This window comes from Triticum dicoccoides, chromosome 7B (assembly GCF_002162155.2).
Source record: "Triticum dicoccoides isolate Atlit2015 ecotype Zavitan chromosome 7B, WEW_v2.0, whole genome shotgun sequence".
NCBI classification, from domain to species: Eukaryota; Viridiplantae; Streptophyta; class Magnoliopsida; order Poales; family Poaceae; genus Triticum; species Triticum dicoccoides.
This window is the reverse complement of record NC_041393.1, coordinates 684,421,895-684,432,370: the sequence shown is the minus strand read 5'-3', so window position 1 is coordinate 684,432,370 and position 10,476 is coordinate 684,421,895. Positions and strand designations below refer to the sequence as shown.

General features: G+C 42.7%; 1 long non-coding RNA gene across 2 annotated transcripts; it reads right to left on the bottom strand.

The window, feature by feature from the left end:
* Positions 1–5,216: 5,216 nt before the first annotated feature.
* Positions 5,217–10,398, bottom strand: LOC119338010. 2 transcript variants are annotated; one of them, XR_005163737.1, is made up of 6 exons: positions 10,122–10,397; positions 9,058–9,360; positions 8,358–8,401; positions 7,285–7,346; positions 6,539–6,643; positions 5,217–5,512 (listed from the first exon to the last, which is right to left on the bottom strand). It is a non-coding gene; the product is annotated as an uncharacterized LOC119338010 (long non-coding RNA). The 2 variants fall into 2 exon arrangements; XR_005163738.1 differs by lacking the exon at positions 5,217–5,512 and adding an exon at positions 5,520–6,435 and having other exon boundaries at positions 10,122–10,398.
* Between the last annotated feature and the right edge of the window lie 78 nt (positions 10,399–10,476).

The window sequence follows — 10,476 nt, the reverse complement described above, 5'->3', positions numbered from 1 at the left end:
AGGCATAAAAGTTGTTGAGAGTTGACAAACATAGTTTTGGTCATCGTTGCAATTAATAGGAAGTAATAAAGAAGAGAGGTTTTCACATATAAATATACTATCTTGGACATCTTTTATGATTGTGAGCACTCATTAAGTATGACATGCTAAAGAGTTGATGTTGGACAAGGAAGATAACATAATGGGTTATGTTTTCTCACATCTCAGTTAAAGTATATTGTCATGGATCATCCAACATGTTGAGCTTGCCTTTCCCACTCATGCTAGCCAAATTCCTTGCACCAAGTAGAGCTACTACTTGTGCTTCCAAATATCCTTAATCCCAGTTTTGCCATGAGAGTCCACCATACATACCTATGGATTGAGTAAGATCCTTCAAGTAAGTTGTCATGTTGCAAGCAATAAAAATTGCTCTCTAAATATGTATGACTTATTAGTGCGGAGAAAATAAGCTTTATACGATCGTGTGATATGGAAGTAATAAAAGCGACGAACTGCATAATAAAGGTTCATATCACAAGTGGCAATATAAAGTGACGTTCTTTTGCATTAAGATTTTGTGCATCCAACCCAAAAAGGACATGACAACCTCTGCTTCCCTCTGCGAAGGGCCTATCTTTTACTTTACGTCTTTTACATTATGCAAGAGTCAAGGTGATCTTCACCTTTCCCTTTTTCATTTTATCCTTTGGCAAGCACCTCGTGTTGGGAAGATCCTGATATATATATCCAACTGGATGTAAGTTAGCATGAACTGTTATTGTTCACATCACCCAAAGGTGAATACATTGGGAGGCAACACTATAAGCCCCTATCTTTCTTAGTGTCCGATTAAAACTCCATAACCATAAGTATTGCGTGAGTGTTAGCAATTGTAGAAGACTATATGATAGTTGAGTATGTGGACTTGCTGAAAAGCTCTATTCTTGACTCTTTCCCATGTTATGATAAATTGTAATTGCTTCAATGACTAAGGTTATCGTTTGTTAGTCTCAATGAAGTTTCTGAACCATACTTAACATTGTGAATAGATTGTTACTTGAGCATAAGAAATCATCTGACAAAATCTATATATGTTGTTGTTATAAGAATGATAATGATGCCCTCATGTCCGTATTTTATTTTTATCGACACCTCTATCTCTAAACATGTGGACATATTTTTCGATTTTGGCTTCCGCTTGAGGACAAGCGAGGTCTAAGCTTGGGGGAGTTGATACGTCCATTTTGCATCATGCTTTTATATCGATATTTATTGCATTATGGGATGTTATTTCATGTTATGTCACAGTACTTATGGCTATTCTCTCTTATTTTACAAGGTTTATCATGAAGAGGGGGAATGCCGGCAGCTGGGATTTTGGCTGGAAAAGGAGCAAACATTGGAAACCTATTCTACACAGCTCCAAAAAACCTGAAACTCCATTGAAGTCATTTTTGGAATTAATAAGAATTATTGAGCAAAGAAAATACCAGAGGGGGCCCACACACTAGCCACGAGGGTGGGGGCACGCCTAGGGGGCGCGCCCCCTGTCTCGTGGGCCCCCTGTTGGCCCTCCGGTGCCCATCTTCTGCTATATGAAGGCTTTAACCCTGAAACAAATCATAAGCAAGCTTACGGGACGAAACTCCACCGCCACGAGGCGGAACCTTGGCGGAACCAATCTAGGGCTCCGGCAGAGCTGTTCTGCCGGGGAAACTTCCCTCCAGGAGGGGGAAATCATCACCATCGTCATCACCAACGACCCTCTCATCGAGAGGTGGTCAATCTCCATCAACATCTTCACCAGCACCATCTCCTCTCAAAACCCTAGTTCCTCTCTTGTATCCAATCTTGTATCAAAACCACAAATTGGTACCTGTGGGTTGCTAGTAGTGTTGATTACTCCTTGTAGTTGATCCTAATTGGTTTACTTGGTGGAAGATCATATGTTCAGATCCTTAATGCATATTAATACTCCTCTGATCATGAACATGAATATGCTTTGTGAGTAGTTACGTTTGTTCCTGAGGACATGGGTGAAGTCTTGCTATTAGTAGTCATGTGAATTTGGTATTCGTTCGATATTTTGATGAGATGTATGTTGTCTCTCCTCTAGTGGTGTTATGTGAACGTCGACTACATGACACTTCACCATTTTTTGGGCCTAGAGGAAGGCATTGGGAAGTAATAAGTAGATGATGGGTTGCTAGAGTGACAGAAGCTTAAACCCTAGTTTATGCATTGCTTCGTAAGGGGCTGATTTGGATCCACTAGTTTCATGCTATGGTTAGGTTTACCTTAATACTTCTTTTGTAGTTGTGCATGCTTGCAATATGGGTTAATCATAAGTGGGATGCTTGTCCAAGAAAGGGCAGTACCCAAGCATCGGTTCACCCACATATCAAATTATCAAAGTACCGAACGCGAATCATATGAGCGTGATGAAAACTAGCTTGACGATAATTCCCATGTGTCCTCGGGAGCACTTTTCTCATTATATGAAATTGTCCAGGCTTGTCCTTTGCTACAAAAAGGATTGAGCCACCTTTATGCACCTTATTTACTTTCATTGCTTGTTACCCGTTACAAATTATCTTATCACAAAACTATTTGTTACCTACAATTTCAGTGCTTGTAGAGAATACCTTACTGAAAACCGCTTGTCATTTCCTTCTACTCCTCGTTGGGTTCGACATTCTTACTTATCAAAAGAACTACGATAGATCCCCTATACTTGTGGGTCATCACGCCGCCGCCCCCCATCACCATGGCCCCTGAGCTCCACGAATGTCGTTGCCGTAACCATCACTCGCCTGGATCCGGCAAGAATCGAGTCATTGTCCCCATCCGCACCTTGGATTCGTGGTCCTCCACTCTAATTCGAACCCAGATCCCGCAAGAACAGGGATGGGCGGCGGCCCCTGCCGTGACCTCTGCGCCCACTCCTTTTCAGCTGCCACCTCCGACGATGCAGTCATCCTGGAGTGCGCTCACAGCATCCTCTGCGTGTGGTGGAAGGCCGCCCCTCCATAAGCCTATCTCCCGCGAGGGTCAGGAGCGGCCAGACCGCGGGGAGGAGGAGAAGGAGCGCGCCACCGCATTCTGCGCCAAGAGCCGTCCTGCTATTCTTGTCGCGTGCCGTGCGCCTCAACCGCATCCTGCCCCAGCCTCCTCACCTCGCTCAGTCGCCCCACGCAGTAGCCGCGTGCAGCGGCGCGCACTGCTAGGCTTCCGGAACCGCCACCTCGGGGTCGAGGACCGGCAGAAGGTGCGGCTACCAGCACAAGATGACTTGCACGGTTGTGGAGTCCCCTGCATCTGTGGCAGGGCGGAACAGGTAGGGGCCTTCGAAGAACACGCAGAGGCGGATGGCACAAGCGCCGGCGCCGGTGCCGCCGGGAGTAGAGACCGCGGAGTCCAAGTGTTAGGCGGAGAGTGAGGAGAGGACGAGGAAGGGGTCAGCGCGGGAGCATGGGAAGGACGACGGGGCGTGCGACTGTGGGGACTTCGCCTCGGCCTGCAGCAGGACGGGCGGTGGCGGGGTGGTGGACTTGATTTGGTGCAGTACAGTGGAGGATGACAAACCAGTTTTTCCTTTCAATAATAGGTGGACCCCGCAGGGTCACACATGATGATAACGTTACCAATTATCGCCGTTCTATGTGACATGTTAAGTGGTGCCATGTGAGCCTGACTGGCGGCCCCCATATGTCACAAACGTGCTCAGGCAAAGCAAATCTGTTCATCAGTGTTATTTGCAAAAAGATTACGGTAGTCATGGTGTCTTTTGCAACAAAAATGTAACATAGTGTTTTCTGCAAATCCAGCCTTCAAAGCGGTGGCTTTGCGCAATTTACTCATGTGCTTTATCATTGGGCTGCATCTCCCAAACCCGATGTCCCCATATGTGTGTCGCTACACCAGGCTTATCCACGAAACCTCCATTTAGATCTGGAGTTGTAGGTGGTTATGGGGTGGTGATGCGGTGGATAGATTTTAGTGAGGCGCGGGTGGGAGATGATGGTCGGATGTTTGAGTTTGAGACACTAATTTGCCGTGATATGCTTGTGTACCTTCTCTTTCCGTTTACAATGTTGGTTGGTGCAACGATCAATCAAAGATTACAATGGATCACTCAGTATCAAATTTACAGATTGAGATAGATACATATCATATCAAATCGTATCACAAAGATATAGCAAGAATCACTAAATTGATTCTTTACACGCCCCCTCAATCTGAACCATTATCAACAACTAGTTAATTGCCCAGCGCTGCAACGAGGCATACATATTCCCAAATGATAACGCTCATACGTGTAGCATATCTTCACTTCGCCCACACGCTTTGATCTCCATATGTTATATTTTGCACGAATCTTGAAAGAATATGTTGGAATTTCAATGCCACGTAGGCATGGCATGTTGTGTGGGCGTTAGAGCGCTCGCCCACATGACCCGCGGCGCGCGGTTGCCAGCTGCGCCGTGTGGGTGTACCAGCTCCCGCCGACACAGTCACCATCCAGTCCACACGCATGTGGGAAAACTGCTCTTTGCCCACACGAGGCTCGTACGGTGATAGATGACAACTGCAGTTGCACGTATTGGCAACTAGGTAAACACATATGGCAATTATGATTCGTTGGTAGATGGCAACTGCAGTTGCGCGTACATGGCAACTATGATTAATCATACATGGTAACTATGGTTGGACCACACGTGACAACTAGGTAAACACACATGACAACTATTGTTTGGCCACATGTGGAAAGTAGTTAATCACACACGACAACTATGCTTTGACTAGTAAACTGCCCGTGCGTTGCCACGGGCCAACAAATGAATATACTGAAAACGCTCTCACCCGCTTATTATACATAATAAAGCAACAATCAACATAATAATAAAGCAACAATCAACATACATGCAACCGCATACAACAACCTAATTGACTAAAATGCCCCCTTTCTTTAATTTCACATCTGCAATACATGGCAGCAGCCTCCTCAAGTAGCTCTCGCCGGGTCTAGATTGTCTCTGTTTCTTTACTAACTTATTTGTAAGAGAACTGTTACATCCAAATGTAGGATGTACTCACTCTCTAAAGAAATATAAGATTTTTTATTGATAATATAGTACAATATTAAAGTGGCCTCGTACATGTAGAGCCAGAAGTTTACCATACATGCTATGAATTTATATGTGTATCCTTTCTTCTACCTGTTATTGAACATGCGACACAACAAGTCCTCATAAAGAAAGTTATAGTGATAATTATTCTCAACAGAGGGAGTATCTATAAAACATACTGCCTTTTTATGTAAGGCGTCTATTACATAGCACAAGTAGAAATTGCAAAGTGATTACGAAAGGAGGGACATGTCCCATCCAAACATTACTACCCCGGAAAAAAAAGTCTGGGCAACCGCCGCAGGATCATGTTTCTTTTTTTACAAACTCTGTTGACTTCTGAAAAAACTGAGGCAAAGTAGATGCAAAGTGACCTGATTTCTCCATTAACTGTTGGGTTTCTGCAAGCAGAATCATGTGTAGTGTCTTAACTGTGGTGATTGGTGATTACGACAGAACAGTCAAATTCGAACATCATAGCAAGTAGGGGAAAGTATATTTTTCATCCCTAAACTCTCTCGAAAGTATAGAAACGGTCCCTTAACTTCAAAACCAGCAAAACTTAGTCCCTCAATTCTTTAAACCGGATAACTTGAGTCCTTTGATTTAACAACAGTGGTTTTCACGCTGACTTGCATGGTTTCACCAGTCATCGCCCATGTGTGGCCGAGCAACAACGGCAAACCGGGCGAGCCGCCGAAGCGGGTGCGGCTGATGGCACTGGAGCGGCGACAAGCGTGCGCCCCGCCGTCGCGCCGTTGTCCGCGCCATGTCCACGACCCACAACACGCAAGTGATGGATTTGAACGAGAACTGGATGACGCGGGAACATCAACGGCGCGGTCGCCGACAATTGCAGAGGCATACCATGAGCACGAGGCGGCAACACGAGCATCAGTTAGTTGTGACTGTGTTACGAGTTCGCCGTGAAGGCCAAGCCGCCGCGTGCCTCAGTGCTGCTAGCCGCGACAGCCCCGCTCGTCCCACAAAACTAACTGTAGTGCAGCTCCCTGGCCTCCTGCACCCTTTGCGTGCGCCGCCGACACCCACGCAAGCTCCATGCCTACCTCTTCCTCTTGTTGCCTGGTGGCGCCTACTACTCGACGAAATGCCCAGCCGAGTTAAAATGGAAAAGAAGAAGATTCCCACGTGGGTGCTGACTGGTCAAAACCATGCCAAGTAAGCATGAAAACAGCTTTTGTTGAGTCAAGGGACTAAAATAATCCGGTTTGAGAAGTTGAGGGACTAACATTTGCCGGTTTTAAAGTTGAAGGAACGTTTCTATACTTTTGAGCGAGTCCAGGGACGAAAAATATACTTTTCCCTAGCAAGTATGCACAAAACAATGTGTATCAACAATAACAGTACAAGTTGAAAAACTGGAATTATTGAGTGCACCCTTGGTGCTATTTTAAAGACGTACTAACCTAATTCCCCTTGTTTGCTCCCTGAGCATCGTCGAAGATTGAACATTCTACCATCTATGAACCAGCCAGTTCCCCTGGTTTGAAGCAACCTGCTATTTGGCATCTCTGATAATATATGTACAAAACAATCAAAAGATTTCCCTAGATATTTGTAATACATATTAGTTCTTATCTTGTAACCAAGCAATATGCAAGATAAAGTTTCTTTAGGATGACCAAGTTATATGTACATTGTAGCAGATACCAAACTTATTTTAAAACACTCATAGAATGGCACGATATCATAGACTTTGTTTGTACAAAAAAATTTATATTGTATCTGATGTCTGATCTCAGTATTGATCTCGGATTACCAGTTGTACTTCTGAATGAAGTCCCAAGTAAATTATTTGAAGCCCATGAAGCAACCACATGAAAAAAAAGCACTCAAGACGATGCTTTATCTTTAAATCATACCACCTCTAATCCCCTAGATATCTTATGGACCTTGCTTTCTCACACATGAACATTGCCAACAAATACACATACCTAATCCATATGCACTCTAGCATAAAAATGTATGTTTTGCTAGCTCATCCATGGTACTTACACATGCAGTTATCACTTCAACGTTCTTTGCAACCTAGTTAAATGTGGATGGCTGGATAAACATATAAGAAAGTATTTATATTTCTAAAACGTTGCTGAAAGAAAAGAAATCCTACAAAATTGAAGACAAAAGCAAAATGTAGATGATAGATACTTACTAATATCATCTTATCCTATGCGTTCGATGCAGCAGCATCTTTGTGGCATCGGTGAAATCTCCCTGCAGCATAAGATCTTCATGACGCCAAAACAAAGGAAAGCTTCCAAGCGTTTCCAAATATAAAAAATTAACAATCTTCAAATCAATTAAAGGAGTAATCATTTCAACCCCAGGAGGCTAGAATGAGGAGCCCTTGTTGAACTCATTTTTCACAAGAAGAAAAAAAAGAAAAGGAACATATATAAGATAACAAGAAAATCTACATCTCCTGAAATTAAGTATACATACAACAAAAATATATGTTATTTTACCAAAACAGTGAGAACAATTACTTCCTTGTGATTTCTAAGAAAAAATTTCCTGTTAGTTTTTCCTCAGGCAATTAACAAGAAATGGTTAGAAAAGTCACAATATATTCAATCTTAATGTGACATGTGCAGGTATGATCATTAAAAGTACAGACCGACTTGATCATGCAGATACTAAAGAAAGAAAACAACCCTGCTTATTCACCAATCCTAGAACCCTACAATGAAAGTTTCACGAAATAATTACAAAAACCAACAGTTCTTCATGGAATTTACACCTGACATCTACTATGGTTTTAGAAATATTTCACTAGGTAAAAGGTAGAGGATGTATGCATATCTTTTGAGCTACTCTCAACCTCTTAATGTGACATGTGCATGTTTGATCATTAAAAATACACATTGGTCATGTAGATATTAAGGAAAGAAGAAAAAAATATAACATTAGCAGATCATTAATGTTGCTATTACACAATATCTACAGCGGCTTGTTGTTGCTCTTTGTGTCTCCTATAAAATTGAAAGTTGTTTTTCGAATCAAAACTTAAACCATGAACGTTGCTAGACGAACAAAATTTTGAATGGACAAAGCGAAAAATATTCAAGACCTTGCTGGATTAAGAACCACTAATATCTAGATAAGGTCAAATGATATAAGTAGACATGAGGTCAAAACGATCGCAATAATAGCTCCGAAAGTAGAAGAATGATACAAGAACACATCAGTCAAATGATATAAGAAGACATGAACATTGTAGCTTACTGAAGATTGTCCCATTTTCCTGCCTAAAGCTTGGTCCTGACCTCCTGATTAAAAGATGCAATTAGGAAATGAGTATATATTTTCTTCGCAGATTCAATACCATCATCGCTGGTATATTAAATTAGACTATATGGAACACTGTATGTCTTTGAAAAATTCACATTAAAATTAGGTAATAAGTAGAAACAAAAATAAGTACTTACTTCCGTGATATATTTTAATAGATCACTTATGTCATTAGCTATATTTAGCTTTTAACTTCACACATAAAGAATAGGATAAGCGGCCCTCAACTGTATAAGATCATAGGCTATACAATTATGTAATAAAGGAACAAGTCCATAAATTTATCCATCCATAATGTTTCCAAATTTTACCCAAATTAGGAGCATTTTCTAAGATTGGTACTACTCCTAAGGTAAACCAGAAGAGTGATGGCAAAATAAGCAACACAATAGGTGTACATCCAGAACAACAGTTCTTTGATCATTGGCAAAATTATATCAGAGATAAGAAAGATCCATGAACAATTTTATATATATGCATAGGCCTGATAATCTCTTGTGTCTCAACATCACTACCGTCCAGTAGGGACCAACAAAATAAAGTGTTAACCATCTATTTCATACAATCAACAGCTGAATAGTGAGGAGAGGCCAACGAGCACCGGCTGCTAGAAGATTGAGGGAGGACATCTTACCATCCATAGAAAGTTCAGTTTAGGTTCAGAGATGACCTCCGCGACAGCAGCTCCTACTCTTGTGGCCTAGGCGATGGATTCCGCTCTGGGGCGACCATGACATTGACTCCGCAGGTGGCTTCGGCTCTGGAAGCGGCCACAATTGTTGCCTTCGGCTCAGACCTACTCCCTCCTGCGCAAAAGGGGGCACTATGGCCCCATCTCGCCTCCATCCTTACCGGGTACATCCAGTTTCGCTCATGACTGAGTGATAATCCTCATATTTTGGCAAGCTTAAGAGTTGTGGTGTAGTTTTCAAGTTTCCTATGTCCATATGGAATAGAAGAAAATGAATCATAGAGCGATATAAAAATGTAGCTCTTTCACCATTGTACAGAAAAATATAGCAGTTTTACAAATACAAGCATATTGTCCTTTTATGTCCAATGAAGTAAAGCAATTTACAATCAGTAAGCGAATCTAAGGAGCAAACGGATAAACGGTTAGGATCTTGAAATAAGAACAGTCTATGTGTTTTACTGCTATTCTTCTTGCTAATTCAAAGACATGTTCGTTTTCAATAGGGATGCCACGGGCCTATCACACCATTTCTACCTGCACTTGCTAGCTACATATATTGGAAGTGCACTAAAAATTTCATACAAAGCTGCTTTCCTTACATAGATGCTCCACGATTTATTTATTTTGTTTTGAGAAATCAAATCAAAAGTTTTATTTTTTGTTGGTCAATCGTAATCCTTTCACAGCAGCAAGAAACTACTGGATGAACTAATGAAGTCGTCTCTTTCAGCATTCTAACAACCATCAGGTCTGTGTCGCATGATAACAGACCAACACGCAGTAATACAAAGAGGACCCATGGACGCACATGTGCCCTGACATGTATGTTCCCTCATAGCATAGATCCCATTGGCTACAAGTAACTGAAGTTACTGCAAGGAGATAGTAGAAGACAATGGTGCATGTGGTTTTTGCCTCATACGTGGCCGAGATTTAGATAACATAACAGGGAATTGCCAAGATGTATATAAGGCCTACCCATCACAGGGAAGTGGCGCAACTACCTTGTACGGCTGGATGCATCAGGCCTCCGGGGAGAACTGCTCTGCAGAATCCCTCAAAGCGCTCACCGTAGGACACCCATGCTGCTTCTGCCGCCGCCCCCACTTCCCTCAGCCCACTTCCTTCGCGCTCCTCGACCAACAGGACATACTGACGAACATTGCGGCACCGTCCGCCGAGGTCGATGGCGTGGACGTGCACGATGTGGTCGGCGACCTTGGCGGTTGCATGGTCGGAGTGTGCCCTGTGCAGGTGGCGGCTGGGAGATAAGAAGCGACGATGTGCAGATGTCATTGTAACATTCTCGGAGAAAAATAATAATCATTTGCATAATGAAATTATTTCCGGACACAAACC